General features: G+C 36.3%; 2 protein-coding genes across 4 annotated transcripts in view; one reads left to right on the top strand and one right to left on the bottom strand.

The window, feature by feature from the left end:
- Positions 1 to 15822, top strand: part of LOC124639853 (pseudouridine-metabolizing bifunctional protein C1861.05) — a 106725-nt gene that overhangs the window by 40699 nt on the left and 50204 nt on the right. The window lies entirely within an intron of this gene.
- The window catches only part of LOC124639923 (CD82 antigen-like), a 69472-nt gene that overhangs the window by 20179 nt on the left and 33471 nt on the right, over positions 1 to 15822 (bottom strand). The window contains exon 3 of one of the 2 annotated variants that reach the window (XM_047177427.1): positions 5661 to 5705. The exons of the other annotated variant lie outside the window; for it this stretch is intronic. The gene's annotated coding sequence lies outside the window, so the exon portion shown is untranslated. The remainder of the gene's footprint in view (positions 1 to 5660; positions 5706 to 15822) is intronic. 2 annotated transcript variants of the gene reach the window in all.

Here is a 15822-nt window from a genome sequence, read left to right as displayed (position 1 = left end):
TAAGTAGGTACTAGAGCTAAACAAACAAATTCGCAAAAAAGGAGCCTTAATATTTTACGCATGCCCTTGACCGAATTCTCGTCTAGTTGGTAGGTATTTGAAGGGTCGCCCTCGAAAAGTACTGACAAGGCGCGTTTATAGATAAGAAATAATGAACGCAACTTCCAAAATGTCTCTTTAGCAAACATCTTTGCAAACTTCATCGATCGGACCAGCATATTATATCATAACCCCGACTTTTTGTTGACACAAAAGAAAAAGTCATTTTAAATTGTGGAAAAATATGTAGCTAGTGATAGTGATTCATACAGTTGAGGGATGTTGTTCCTGAGTAATTTCATTCTGTGAGAAGATTTATTATTCTATGCAAACAATCACGTGCAAAAGCATAATAAAGTTATGCACAGACGCAGCTGTTGCCGCGTTATAATCTCTAGTCGGCCATTACATTCCCCGGTAAGAGAAGGGACGATACTAAAGCTTACTTTGCCGTTAACAATACATAACAGGAGATTTACCTTAATTGCTGTTATTTATCACAACGATTAAAATCTTATGGAAAACACCTTTCTACAATTTTCACTGTTGCACGTGCAACGTAAAGAGCCGTTCAGAGATTGCATTTCTGAAAACTGATTTTAACAAGCTTGTGAAATTACGACGCACGGGATTTTACATTTCATTTTTTATTGAATTATCGTGAATATAAAATCTTGGGCGTGACAATCCTGGTGGTTAGTGGTATTAATTTTCTCAGCTTGACTTTTCTACACAAAATCCTTTTGTGTCCTGTATCTACTATTATACTTAGGTACGAATTGTATAACTGTCAGTCAAATAAGTCGCGAAACTACGTTGTAGATATCCGTATCCCTCAACTTTGTTGGTACTCGTATGTCGCACAATTCCAGTGAGTCAATCACAAAGGAGTTTAATATGTCAGTAATATTTTAAGTGAAGCCGAGCGGCCGGCTCACGAACGCCGGCTGTTTGTTGTTTACCCACCGGCCGTCACGACAACTTAAAAATTGAAATAAACGAACAAGCTTTCCTTTCCCGTCGCCTCATTTGTTACACAATCCGTCTTTGTTTGTAAATGAAAAGTTTTCACATAAATTCTCTTTTATATTTCACGAGTTAGATTTTTCGTTTTTTCTCTTTTTTATCCGCATTACTTTAATGCTCACGCAGTTTTTCATGGAGCGAGTGGCTGACAAAGATTTCTAGAACGAGAAACGTACATTTTTGACCAAATAAAAATGGCAAAATGTAGGTGATATAGGAAATACTTAATTGAATCGTAAATTCGTAGTCACGCCTGTACCAATGCATATTCTATTGGCAAGCTTTCTTGAGACGCGAAAATTTTTCGAAAGGCATTAGCGTGATTTACGTATTTCCAAACCATAATGACACATTTGTTTTAGCTGCATTTAAACAGAAATAACGAGTTGGCATATTTCCCATAAGCTATTACGGTTTCATGTTCAAATTACCGTGCTAAATGGCAAACACAAGGGGCCTTTATCTGTCTCCTGAGAGAATCAACATGATTGGAAGATAGAGCGATCATGTTTGCATACGGGTGCTGAATGCAGCTTATGCCTCTGCGATGGTCAGCATGTTAATCAGGCAAGTGTTCGCGTCACGATAGCCCCGATGATGTTAACGATGTTGGTAGGTATTCAAATTATTTTACCTACTCCACAAAAATGCAGATTTTACAAAATAGTACATAATACAGATTGCTTATTTGCTGTCATACAAATTAGAAAAAATACAAGTTGTTTTCTTTTCTAATGACTTGTAATTAAATACTCCATACCGTATAACTTCTATACAATTGTCTGGTTTTAATAAAAACAAAACGTATCTCATGCGAGCCGTCGACCGGAGCTCTCCACGCAAGCTCTGCGTAATTACGTCGTGTAGCTAATGTTCATTAAAATATCGTAAAACTTCCCCCTCTAGCTAATTAAATATATAAACAACTTTAACTCGAATAGGAAATTGGAGTTGGAATAATTTTATTGTAGATTGTGTTTCTTTTCACGATATGAGTATATTATAATTATGTACCTATATGAAGGAGTGTTAATTTGGAATGCCTTTCATGTATAAAAGAAAAACGAAGTAACCCATCCATAATTAGTCTGCAATGCCCGTGAGACAAAACACACGCTATAATATATTATATTGCTCGCAAAAACAGCACTAAAAACTTATTTCATGTTTGCGTTTATTGCAACGAATTTGCTAAATTAAAAAAAAACACTCAATTGTCGACTGCCCCCGACGGAAAACGTGATGCTACATTGTTTTTGTGAAATTCTATGTGACGTCGTAAAAAAAACTTTCAGGATATTACCACACGTTTCAGGGTATAGCTAAAGTTTTCGCAAAACACGTTAGATAAAAAAGGTAGCTAGGGCAACGTTTCGATGAACGAGCCAGGTAAAAATAACGGGAAACCCTGAATAATCTCTTCCCTTTTTCCTTATTTTTTTCGAAAAAGCCTGTATCGCGCTTTTGCCAATGTTTTTATGTACGCCAAACTTTAAGACGTATTTACTTAGTGTCATTTAGAGTATCTTAAGACTTCTACCCATAATTAAAATAAATAAATTGAAAAACACTAGACTTCAAAGATACCTTCGGATCATGCACAATGCCACTGCGCAAGTGCAGAGTCCTGAATAAATATAAAATTTTGATTGGCTAAAACCACAGAAGATTTTTCTGGTATTCGCAAATCAAAAACTGAACAAGTGAAGGTGGGTATAGTAAAAATCAATCGGATGGACGTGCCGTGTCTATCGGGCGCACGTCGCTCGGCGATTGCTTTGTGCCGCAGGAAATTAGTTTGGAACTTGCGAGTGAGTTTCGTACGTCTATCTCAAACTACATATTGTACACAACACCCCTTCGACTTTTGTTTTTATTCGAAGCGAAACATACAGGAGTTTTTCGAATTAATAATTTACCTATACCAAAATACGCCATTATTCATTTATCGAAAGATCATGGCCCATAAACATAATTCAGCTTGCAACATTAAATCACGGACACAATGAACTGTCATCGATCGACAAAATTACCATAATCAGCGAGTGATTATTGTTTATGGGGAATTGCACGCGCGCTGCCGCTTTCATTAGATGGATTGGTTGAATTGCTGTTATTTATGCTTTACCAAATCATTTCGAGGTCAGAATTATCCGGGAAAATATGTATTGTACAATAATAAATTACGTAAACTGTGAGTTATTGCTTCTAAAATTAATTCCATTACGATAATTTACGCCTTCAAAAATTAAATTCAAATAAATATCGCAACTAATTAGACTCGTAGCACGAACATTGTAACCGGCTGCTACGGTGCTACGCCGATTGCTACGCGTTACAAATCACGAGAGAATTAGTTAATTGGCACGTTGTTGCTGACCCGGCTGCCTTCCAAGAGCACCAAATCCCTCCTCTAACTACATTAAACACAATTTATGTTCCTGCTGGTAAAATTATATACACGTTGTTGGTTTTTTATCCTACGGCAGGCGTTTTGTAAGTTTCAGCCTTAATTACGTTAACAACATAACAATATCAATAGTTTTAAAGACAACGTGAAATAACCTTCAAACTAACAAGCAATGTTATTTTGAATGCATCACTTTAACTTTACTTTAACCTTGGCTAAACCGCAAAATATTTTATGAAGCGTTATGAAACTATATCTACCTACCAGAGAAGTACAAATACATGACCGACTACTTCTCCTGTAACTTAGCTCATGTATAAAACATGTTGATTGCACAACTTGGCGAATGCACGTCGCGTCGTTTGCGCGCGTGTCAGACTTTAAGTGCAATACTGACATTTGTGACATTTTGGCAGTGCAGCGACAGCTCCGACGATTTGCACCAAGCACGGCCTTGCACCGTCACATACTTACTAAAAATATACACGAAATAGACTAAACTTCCTCATGTCTCCAAGCAATAAATACATCGACATATTAAAACTGAAAAGTTTCAGAGTGTCTGAACTATGTTGTAACCGCGGCCGTGTTTCAGCGGATAATGTTCAAAATATATCACATATCCGGGTCACTGGCAAATTAATGTAGCTGTCGTGTTAAATTCATTTATCAGTTCATCTCGCAGTGTGTGACCGTTGTATTGTGTGTGTACCGGCGTGTGCGACTGGAAAATATCGCAGATTACAATAATATACATACACCGAGCTGGGCTTTTTTGTAACATTATTTAATATACAGCAGATATTAACTGATACAAGCAGACACGATTACTTATCTTGACGAAACAATAATCAACAGTGTTGTGGACTACATAAATATTAATTTAGAAACGATTCTTTTAGAAAATAAAAACACAAATGGCTTTAACAATATGCATAGTAGGCGTTTATGTGCTCTTTTGTTTTCAAAGCAAAAACAAAGCTCTCAGATAATTACTTACTTAAGAAGATAAAACTAATTAGATACTCTAAATGCTTCATCCATTCAGTTGATAAATAATGCCTACTTAAACATAATTAGCAAAGCAAATATAAAGTGGAAACTCCGACCAATAGCACCGGAGTTCAATACACACCTTACCGAAGAGACCAGTTTGTTCTGCTCGATTAATAGTACTATAGTTCGGCCATTCAGAGAATGCGTTCCTGACACGTCGCGATTGAACTGACGACGTAACTACATTCATTGATTATTGATATAATAATGTTGTTTTAATGCTCCTCAATTGTTAAAACGGTAAACAACCAGCAAAAATATTTTTATCGTAACTGCAACGCCATTGCAAAGTTACGTCGTCAGTTCAATCGCGACGTGTCAGGAACGCATTCTCTGAATGGCCGAACTATAATAAATCGTAGCTGATACCCCACGGCCCCGCGCCGCCGAGCCGCTCTATCGCACATTTTTAACATTTAAAAGTGAATAAGGTTGAATGTGAAGTGATAAAACTTTCACGAAAGTTAATGATCGGCGACACGGAACTTAGCAATCTACAAAATCTGTTTAAATACGTTTTTAAAAGTTAAACTAGGTCGCCAACTGTATACATATCTAGTCGGTTTGGCTATGTATTTATGTATATATTATGTGGTGGCTATTACCATGGACTATGCCAAATTGCCTCTTATATTAAGCGAGGCCAGAGGCTTGCTGAAATAGGTTTCCGGTAATCCTATCATGCGTATATGTTTCAGTGTATACTCGGAGCGTGTTTACCTCGACAGTTTTTGTTTATTCTGCCCGTGTCTCAATCCGTAAATGCGTGTTTCTGCGGCCTACTTAAAAAAAAGAAACAAATGTCTAATTTATTCCACGAAACGCCCCAAATAAATAAAGAGAGATTTATTTTTCATAGAAATCGTTCGCCTACCCCGATGTTTGCTGAAAAATATGTTTTTGAACTACTATAAGTACTAACTTTTACAATAACTCGAAGGAAAACCTTAATTTGTGGAAATAACGCAACTTGGAAAATAACCATAAAAACAGCCAAGTGTAAGCAAAAAGCAATCGTACCACAAAATTGCCAAAACAAAAGATTAACGGGTGTGTTCAGATTGCTGGCAACAAAATGATTGAATAAAGTGCACACAGTAATAAAGTAACAAGTCTAGAGACGGCTTACTTAGGTGGCATGGTGTTGTAGGTACTCCTACACCTTGGAAAATTCCTGTAACGAAAGAAAACCCAATTACGAGTAATTCTGTTTAACGGCGTCCAATTTAAATTAACGACAATGTTTCAACAATTAACTACATGAGCCTGAATGGTTTTGATTGGTGGAATAAAATGATGAAACAACCAACATGATGAATGTTGCAACAGCTGAATTTGCTTCCACATAAAACGCATTCAAGTCATAAATGTCAGTGATATAATAGACAATTACTGTCTATTCTATTTGGTGAGGGTGTCATCGGCGTTGGCGTACGTAGAATCAATGAACGTTGGATGACGCACGCACGGCGCGTTTATGTAACGTTCTCGTCATAACCTTCGCTCAATTATGTACAACTCGTCGCTATCTGTCATTTGCAGTGTTGCCACGAAATCGACAAAGTTCCCACTCCAACAGACTGTTGGGAATGTACAAAAGCCAAATTTGTTCGCGACCTATTGTTTTATTCGAGCGCACGTTGCCAACATAACAACAGGAAACACGTAATAGATTTTCTTTTTCAACGTCTTTCGAATATTTTTATCTCGACAGTCTCGGACCGCAATCTAACAGAAATGCTTTAATTACAACTCTCACTTGGACTTCGTCGTTATCAGAAAACCTTATCTTTCTTCGCAAACCTTCCATCATTTTTGTAACAGCTTTTTCGATATCATAATCGAATCTCGGCCTTAAATTTAATAGCAACTTAAACATACAAAAGAAATATTGTACTTTCAAATAAATGCCTTTAAAGTCTCCGATGGTTTCGTTTACACAAAGGCGAGCTTTATAGTTTATTGTGCAGACAAGGTGTAAAATAAAGGGTTAATGTAAAGCAAACATTAATTAAGTGTAAACAATATGGCATCCTGTAGACAGGTGGCACTAGTAATTAGGAAAATTAATTCAGAAGGGGCTCGCTTAGTACCTTTCTATACTGCTGAAGCGTCTCATATTGTTGAAGGTCACGCGCTCATAAATCCCGGTTCTCATACAGATTGTTTACGTCGGGATTCATAAAAAATGCATCACCATCACTTATTAACGTAAGGCGGGCAGCACGAGTAAGATGAATTGCCTGGGAGCTATAAAAAACAACATTGTACCTAGCTACATAAATTTTGAAGTCAAAATATTCTCTTGGCGAATATTGGGAACTGCTTATTAATAAGACAGCTGAAGGTTTTCATATGACGCTAAGTTCAGGTTAAGTGAGAGGTTCAGCGAGCGAGTTAAGCCAGCTGTCTCGACTAATATAATTAGCTATCCGTTATAAGGAATATAACCGTCACTCTGGCAGACGTTATTAGAAATTGGAAATCTCAAGTTGTGAATAAAGAGCAAGATCTATTTGTATAATACCTTACCGAATTCAAAGTCGTCAAATGACTTTGATATTTGCTTTACACTATGCGGTTGAAAAGCTAGTGGTATAATATGAAGCAAATGGTAGAATTCAAAAGAATGTTTCTTTTATTTTTGTATTATGCTATCATCATCATCATCATCAGCCTATCGCAGTCCACTGCTGGACATAGGCCTCTCCAAGTGCACGCCACTGATCGCACGCACGATCGATATTCGATTATGCTATATAGGTATTATATTTTAATGTATATTTTGATTTATATTTTAGTTGTACATATAGAAGCAATTCTGTTTCAATAATTATGGCCTCAACTAGGTAAAAAGCATACCTAACCAATGTTATTTATGTGGTTTACAAATTAGTTAGTGGAATACCAATGTGGACAGATTGACAGGATTATTAATTGGTTCGGTATATTGTATCATTTGTCGCGTGGCACAAACAACACGCTCGCTCGAGCGCTTTATCAGCTCCGATGAGCTATAAACTATAGCTTATTAGGACCACCATGATCGATAGTCGTATAACGTTATTGCCAACCAAAACTAGATACTTTACTCACACAATCCCACTTGGACGTCTTTTAAAGCCGTATTCGACTGGTCGTAAAACACGGGTTATCTAACAAAGCAATTGTACGAACATTAATCTTACTCCAATAAATATATGTTTAGAGAAATCAATTTGTATTCGTGATGTTTCTCCATTTATCTATATTAAGTGAAAGAGAATTTTCGTAGAACTGTCTAACTATACAAATATACATTGAATGTTTGTTGTAGACAAATAATGTTAGTTTTTACTACACACGATATTTTGGAACATGTCAATCTGTTTCATCTGAGATGACGCACGTCGCACTGTGAATTGGTAATTCTTTGTGTGGTCCTGAGCTCCGCGGCCTTGAAATCAAAAGCTTCCTGCGATATTCAATACTTTTCAGTCATCGTATGCATATTACGCCACGTATATGTAACGCTGCCACTGCAGTAATAATTAATATAAATCAATAATATTTCAGTAAATATGTAATTAAAAAGTCGTGGTGGCCTAGTGGGCAAAGAACCAACCTCTCGAGTATGAGGGCGCGGGTTCGAATCCAGGTCAGGCAAGTACCAATGCAACTTTTCTAAGTTTGTATGTACTTTCTACGTATATCTTAGACACCAATGGCTGATAAAAAGGTGAAGGAAAACATCTTGAGGAAACCTGGACTATATAGTCTGAAATCACCAACCCGCATTGAGCAAGCGTGGTGATTAATGCTCAATCCTTCTCCGTGAGAGAGGAGGCCTGTGCCCAGCAGTGGGACGATAAAAAGGCTGTAACTGTAACATGTAATTAAATTTCAATATCGCAAATGAATCGCGCTTAACAAATAATAATTATTATCGGTATTAATTTATGAAATCATTGATTTCATCTTATGATAATTATTGTGTACTTAGCAGCGCAATATTGAACAATATTATTAAAATTTTACGAGGGTACGTATTGTAATATTTAGGTAATATAACAACCGAACAACCGAATATCCGAACGATTCACAGTGTGTTATTTAGCCTTAAAAGTTGGCCAAAAATATTTTTTGGTTTTAGGGCCTTATATATATACTTTTTATTCGATTTAACATGAAAACACAATAAAACAACCAATTATTTGCATATATAACTATTTATTCGTCATCACTACTGTTGTCAACAATATTAATATTTGTTATGTCACTTTCGCATAAAAGATTTACAACATCTGGCAATAATTTCTTCTTTTTTCTATTTGAGTTACATCTCATACCAGTTAATAAAGGATCAGAAGTCAATAAAAGTCGGTTTAGTATGTCCATGTTGCACTCTACTCGCGAGAACTTTCTTGTGAAGTTTAGTCTGAATGTCCTAATATTCTTGTTGCGAGCTTCTGCTGCTTCCTCTGACAGTTGCCCAATTGGTAGTATTGCTTCCTTGATGACAGCTGCTCCATGAACAAGAACTTTGTGTAATGTAGGGGACATAGGGTAAAAATTATATAACGACACATAAAGTTCGGCAGTTTCTTTGCAATATTTTTCAAATTGTTCCACATTTATTTTCATACCGGAACATAATGCATCTAGAATTACTTTTAAACGATAAATTAAATTTTTATCGACTCCTGTAATTTCTGCTGAAATTTCATATTCCTCGAAAAATCTTCTGCTTGTGTTACCGTCATTTGTGTTACCAAAATTTGCTTTAGGCATGTCTACTAAAAGTCCAAGTTTTTCTTTGAACTGGCTTTGGATTTCTTTTTTTCTATCTTCCACCACTTGTTTCTCTTCGGCAGAAAGGCGAACATTCCACTTTTTAATGGGTAGCCTATATGCCACATGCAGCATCGTTTCAAAAAATCTTATTCTAGCATGCAATAATGACAGCCCAAAGCTGAAATTCTCTTTTTTGCATGGCCTTTCCATTGATAAATCATTAAATTCTGAAATAGTAGCTTCACAAATGTAGCACCTCATAGTTGATTTGGTATGTGTTGCTGCATTGCATACCTTGCCATCCACCATCGTAAATAGCATCTTATGCTTTATAGAAATGCCATTTATATTTGTACTAGTGAGTGCTGATATCTGTGATTGGATATAATTTATTTCTTCATTAGTTACGTCAGTTGTTTCTTTCACAAAACGTATTCTTATAGGGCGACAGTAGCGAGGTGACGATGGTGTTGGGTTTTGCCACAGAATTTTTTTTTCAGAGCCGTAAAGTAATTGGAGTGGAACTGTTGAACTTTGAAATATATTGGCATCAGAGTCATCTTCAAACTCAAATTTCATTTTATATTGTATTTGTTGCGAGCCGTCACAACCCCACTTACTAATTAATATTAATGAGGATTTCTCTTCTTCACTTAAATTTTCTACAGATTTTCCCAAAAACTGTATCAGTCTTGATCCTGTGTGATCCATCAACTTCTGAACTAGAACTTCAGCACATGTCTCGGTCACACGATGAATTTCCGGATAGCTATCTTTTTTTGCTTTTTGAACAATAGAATAACACGGGAAAAAATTTGGGTTTGTCTCACGGACTCTTTGATATTGAGTTTTAGTTAATTCTGCTTCTGTAAACATTGACAATGCTTGTAACGGTGATAATTGACGAGGCTGATCTTGCTTTTCAACACTTTCTTTAAAGGCTTTGATGTATTTTTTAGCTCTTCGAGGACTTTTCGTAAGGTCTTTAACAACTTTCGAAGCTTCAACTTTGCCGGCCTGTCGCAATTGCATTTGTGTTGCATACGTTAATTCTGCTAAATCTTTTGACCTCAGGTCTTCGGTTTTCCGTCTTTTACTTCTTTCACTTGATTCTTCAAATGATTTTTGAGGACGCCCGGGGCTAACTCCTAAAACAAACAAATAGAAATATGTTATAAAAAAAGTTACATTAGTCATAATGTAAACAATAGCGAGTTTGCAATGTATTGTGCTTCACCTACCTGCGCTCGGTAAAGTTATTGTGTCTCTTAGCCACGTGGCATTTTTTTCTTCGAATCTCTTTTTGTTTTTTTGAGCTGCCAACCATTTTTGTTTAAATTGGTGCTTAACAATGGACAATTTGTGTTTAGCGTCTGCTATTTTTGGATCGTCTTGAAAATAGCCTTTTAGCACTTCGATTTCCATAAGCTTAAGTTTTTCGTCAAATGATGACCCAATTGAGTTTTGGGCAATGTCATATAAGTATTTCCGAGTAATCATCTTCATGCCAGAAGGTCCTATAACAATTAAAACGAATAATGTTAACAAAATAAATTTGTACCAAATAATATAGGCCGCTAGAAAAAAAAAATAACAAAAAAAGGAGCGGTTTCGTGCGGCTACTTTTCTTATGAGTGGATAATGAAATAACAACCTCATATTATAACACAAATTTTAATGTTTAGAAATGTTCAGAAATACAACAAAACCCTTTTTGAAATGCACCATAAATTATTTTTACAACAGTTAATTAGACCTGTGTTTACGGCTATAAATACAAAAATCTACAATATATTTTTTTATAAAATGATATAAATCAGAAAGTACATACCTGGAGTAGACCCATCCATCACAAAAACTGACACAAAACCACTCCACCAAACAAAAACAAGAGTTTGGAAAACACCGAAATAACAACGTATCGCAAAATCACACGTCTAGCGTAAGCGAGCTGTAACTTCCGACTGGCCGCACGAGGCGCTGTATTAAGCTACCGCTTTAAGTGTTTTACTATTGGTTGCAGTGACTAATAAGCTTTTTGGCCAGATACAATTCTAGGTAGTTAGCGGAAAATATAAAATTCCATTATTGGCCAACTTTTAAGGCTGAATAACACACTGTGCGATTGTCAAAGAATGCGGCCAAGCGGAGCGGAACTAATCGAGATACGAAACATATCGTACTCATGCTAATCCCGGGTCACGGATAAAAATCTAATAAAGTATTTGTATGTACGTAACGTTACTGTAACAAAGAGCCCAAGTTTGTTTGCATTAGTCGCATAAATTGTTGGATCACGTTTAAAAATTCTTTTATCGGTAACTCGCTTTGAATCCAGAGACTCTCAATGAATAATGCAGTTTTCAACTCATAAATGTCTATAAAAACTGAGCGATAATGAATTGGTTTTTAAAAATACTGCGTAAAATTCTATTAGTGAAATGAATTTTAGATGCGGTGCATTATTTTGATGGTACCTATATTCTTAAAAATAATACTAATATTTAATTATCCTGAATCTCTATTCAATGCTAATAAATAATGTAGGTATAAAAACGACACTTAAACGTAGCATATTTTTTAAAATATTTTTCCATTTATTTTATGCACTGGCCCTATCATCTTTTGCGTCATTTTATTATTTTCACGTTACCTCGAGAAGCCACCGCAATACTTACTGATGAAAAATATTCAATATCATCTCTTGCGACTTTGTGGTTTCACGAGGAAATTCTTGAAATCCTTGATGTTCATTTATCATCATTACAGACGCAAACTTTTCATAATTTTCAGATTTTCTGTAGCGTCGACACAACATATTTATTAATAAGTATCTACTCTCTGAAGTACATAATACAAGCTAAAATACTATTCCCAGAACTTACCTACGTAAATGTAATAAATTATGCAGCAGATAGAATCTAGTTAATAGACTAGCTCGGAGAATAAAATTGTTCGTAGTTATGCACGTTTTAATGAATTAATTAATAACATTTCAAGCATCGTGTTCGCTGGATTGTTCGTGTCGCAATAAACACAAATAAACTGTGTAATTAAATTTATCCTCTCTGGACTCTTTTGTACTACAGCTGCATATTTCAAATTGCAATTACCTACAACAGTTTTTTTGTAGTTTTTGCGTGGGCTTAATAGAATTGTGCGAGTGTGTAAATGATTCTACGTACGATGATACGTATTCAATCAATTGTATTTTGCCCGAACTATTTACTGTAGATCCTACACGTGTTTTCAAGTAGGTAGGGAAGGTGTGGTAACTATTTGAAAATGGTCAGATAACTGTTTGAAAATGTTCAAAATGTTAATGTATACCGAGTCAGTATTGTGCAACACTATACAACTTGTCAGTGCGCAATAATTAAAAATCAATAACATAATATGCTGCTAAATAAACCTAATTGACTATTAGAAGAACATTAAGGTACGATAGTATTTTTCACTTAGTAACATGAAAACGAAAGTAAATTGCTGCTCAACATATCGATAACGCGGAGTATCGATCAGAGCACTCCATTTGATTGAATCACTTAAGTGATTAATTAGTGTTGGCAACGCCAGATTAGAAATTAGTTCCTGCAATTATTTAATTGCAATTAAGCGGTGTTTTGTTTGTGGAGCGGAGCGAGCGGCGGCGACACGTGTAGAGGCTTTGTGCCATTTAACAAACATCATCTGATGCTTAATTAGTGTTTACGAACTTTAGGTCGCTACGCTCTGCTTGCTCAGACTACATCATAAATGACATTCTCAGTACTGTTAATATTGGAGAGATAGTTACTTCCTAGAATTGGCCCATGATCAATGGTTTAGTCAGTCCATTCACAATGCTTCCACTGCCACGCGAGGCAGAGCCGATACTCGATTCATGCGATGTATCAAGGGGGATTTGAGCGACTTCCGCGTACATCTGTCGAACTAACTCGTATTTACAAGTCAGTACCAATAACTCTCATACTTGCGTTCCCAATATACGGACTTACATAGTAATTGTTATAATCAAATGCAGTAGCTATTTGTAATAAATTTATTTTAGGGAGCTCAAACCAATCTTAATACATTGGTACCTGCCTAATTATACCAAATATCTATGTATACAATGTAAATACAACTTACACCAATAAAATGCGAACAAAAGGAAAAACAAAATAAATCAAGTGCTTATCGCTTCGTGCAAGTTGTAGTGCTCGCGGGTAGTTCTGCTTAAGCGAGGGCTATCAACGTATCAGCGCTGGCATTACGACCTAACCCCTTACGTGGGTACCTATACGCTACTAATGTACGTATGTACCTACCCAGTGTTGTTGTTTTCTGTTTATTCTTGCCACATTGCTTACCCCAATAAAACGGCCAGCCAGTTCTAAATCCAGAGAGTCAATCAATGCTCGTTAAACGTTTCATACGAATTTTATGACGAAACTTTATTTTTCAGGAAGCCGTAACTATGCGAAACTGCGGACACGATGTGGTAATTAATTTAATCCGGATATTATAAACATTGTCCTAATTATCTATAGCATGTATAGAATTTCTGACCTTATTAAATATTTTCCTGTGGAAACGATCTCTTCGGGAATAAATCATGTCTATGGGTGTGTGGGGTACTTCCCCCCTGCGCCGCTTCTCCGCCCCGCCGCCCACGCCCCCTGGGATCGGGTAGCTATTGCTTGGAAGGCCACACAAACGGACCAGATCTATTTTTAACCTAAAACGCCTGTTTATTGAGTCTCACCGGATATTTCGTTTAGGTATTTTTATATTTATTTTTATTACTGGCTTACTGCTATTGTTGTGGAGACAGATTTTGATATCAGTCGCAACAGAAAGCTACCAACATAACTATTGGACTCAGCTCATAGTTTATTACCGACCGTCAATATACATTCTGGTTCTTCAATAAAATTTTGCGATAAAATATTCATCGGCAGATCCGGTCGATATCGCTTTAGAACTGATTACCGATTCCGTTTCACAAAGGTGTCGGCGAGCGAATATAATGAGATTGCATACATTACGATTTACTGGACAGAGCACAACCTAACGATGGTCACAAACGTCATCATTTATGAAATGCTTCAGATGACAAAAATAATAAGTTGGTATATTCTGAAAATGATGCAATGTGGCTGAAATAGCTCAAGGCGCCTTTTATAATAAAGAGATTCCTTCACGCACAGCATTACTATGACTTATGCATGAAATATTTTGATTAAATATAGACTTAGGTAATATTTACTGGCCATAAATTAACAAAGCCTGCAAACTCCGCCATTATTCGTTTAACAAAATTTTCAATCAAAAGTCAGTAAAAAGTACCTTATAATTTAATTAATTAAATTAGCCATACCTTTCCCTTACCCTTTAATGCAAAGTTCTGACAACTATAGAATAATTCTGTAATAAATAACTGGTAAGACAATGTACGTTCGTACAAATACATACATCATCTCTTAAGAATGGCGTACTCCTCAACACAAAGTTTGTATGAACGTAAAATTTGTACCTACGGCACGGCAATGAATGGCTCGTTCATTGTGGGAACTATTTAGGTAATGGCAAACATGCCACGGCTGCCGTTTGGCGACTAAACTATTTTTAATTTATACAACAGTTAGACCCGCCGTACATTGTTGGAATGGCGACATGGATAGCGTGCCTAGTTCTAAACTTTGGATCCTATAGAACCTCCACGAACTATACATATACTATCTATATAGTAACTAGGTTGACGTTGAAAGTAAATAATTATGTTTTAAAGTTGAAACAACAATAAAAAAACAACAATTTATTTATAGGTTTCATAAATGTATGTACTCAAAATGGTTATTAATGACACAGATTTGCAAAAAGATAAACACAAATCCCAGATCGTCTCAGAAACAAATTGAACCTACATTAAAATTTTGGGCCCACTTTCAATCCCCGGCGCTATTTTTAGAAAAATTGACCATAACCACTAAAGAAACTCAATGGAATGTAATACGAAGACCCTCTTCGGTTAGTCCCGCGGGATTATGTCCCGACCCCGCAAACTAGTGAGAAAAATTACGATGTCTCGACAAACGGCGAAACGGTGGCAGTTAAGTGTATAGTGCTAAAAATAGCGTGATCCAATTACTGAGTCCCTGTCCGTATCCGGTATCGCAGCAGTTAGTGAGCTCTCGTTAAATATGCAATTGAGAGCCTGAACTTCGACACTGTGACGGCCCAGGGCCCTCCATCTACCTTTGTCAACATCAAACATTATAGGCGACCCTTCCGAGTGCTCGAGCGAAGATTTTGCCAATTTACGAGCACGTCCATACGCCATGTCACAGTGTGCAGTTATGTTACCTTTTTTATTTTGATGGGCAAAATGTTATAGAAAAATGCTCATGTTACATTTTTGTACACCAATTAACCAGACGCGAAAATATTACTGATTTTATTAAGAATACGAGTCCTACATGAATTAAAGAAAGATGTACTGGGTTTCTCTCAAAACTGCTTGAGCTCCTTAAGCG

The sequence above is a fragment of the Helicoverpa zea genome, chromosome 2 (genome assembly GCF_022581195.2).
Source record: "Helicoverpa zea isolate HzStark_Cry1AcR chromosome 2, ilHelZeax1.1, whole genome shotgun sequence".
NCBI classification, from domain to species: Eukaryota; Metazoa; Arthropoda; class Insecta; order Lepidoptera; family Noctuidae; genus Helicoverpa; species Helicoverpa zea.
This window is presented reverse-complemented; position numbering and strand designations above follow the sequence as displayed.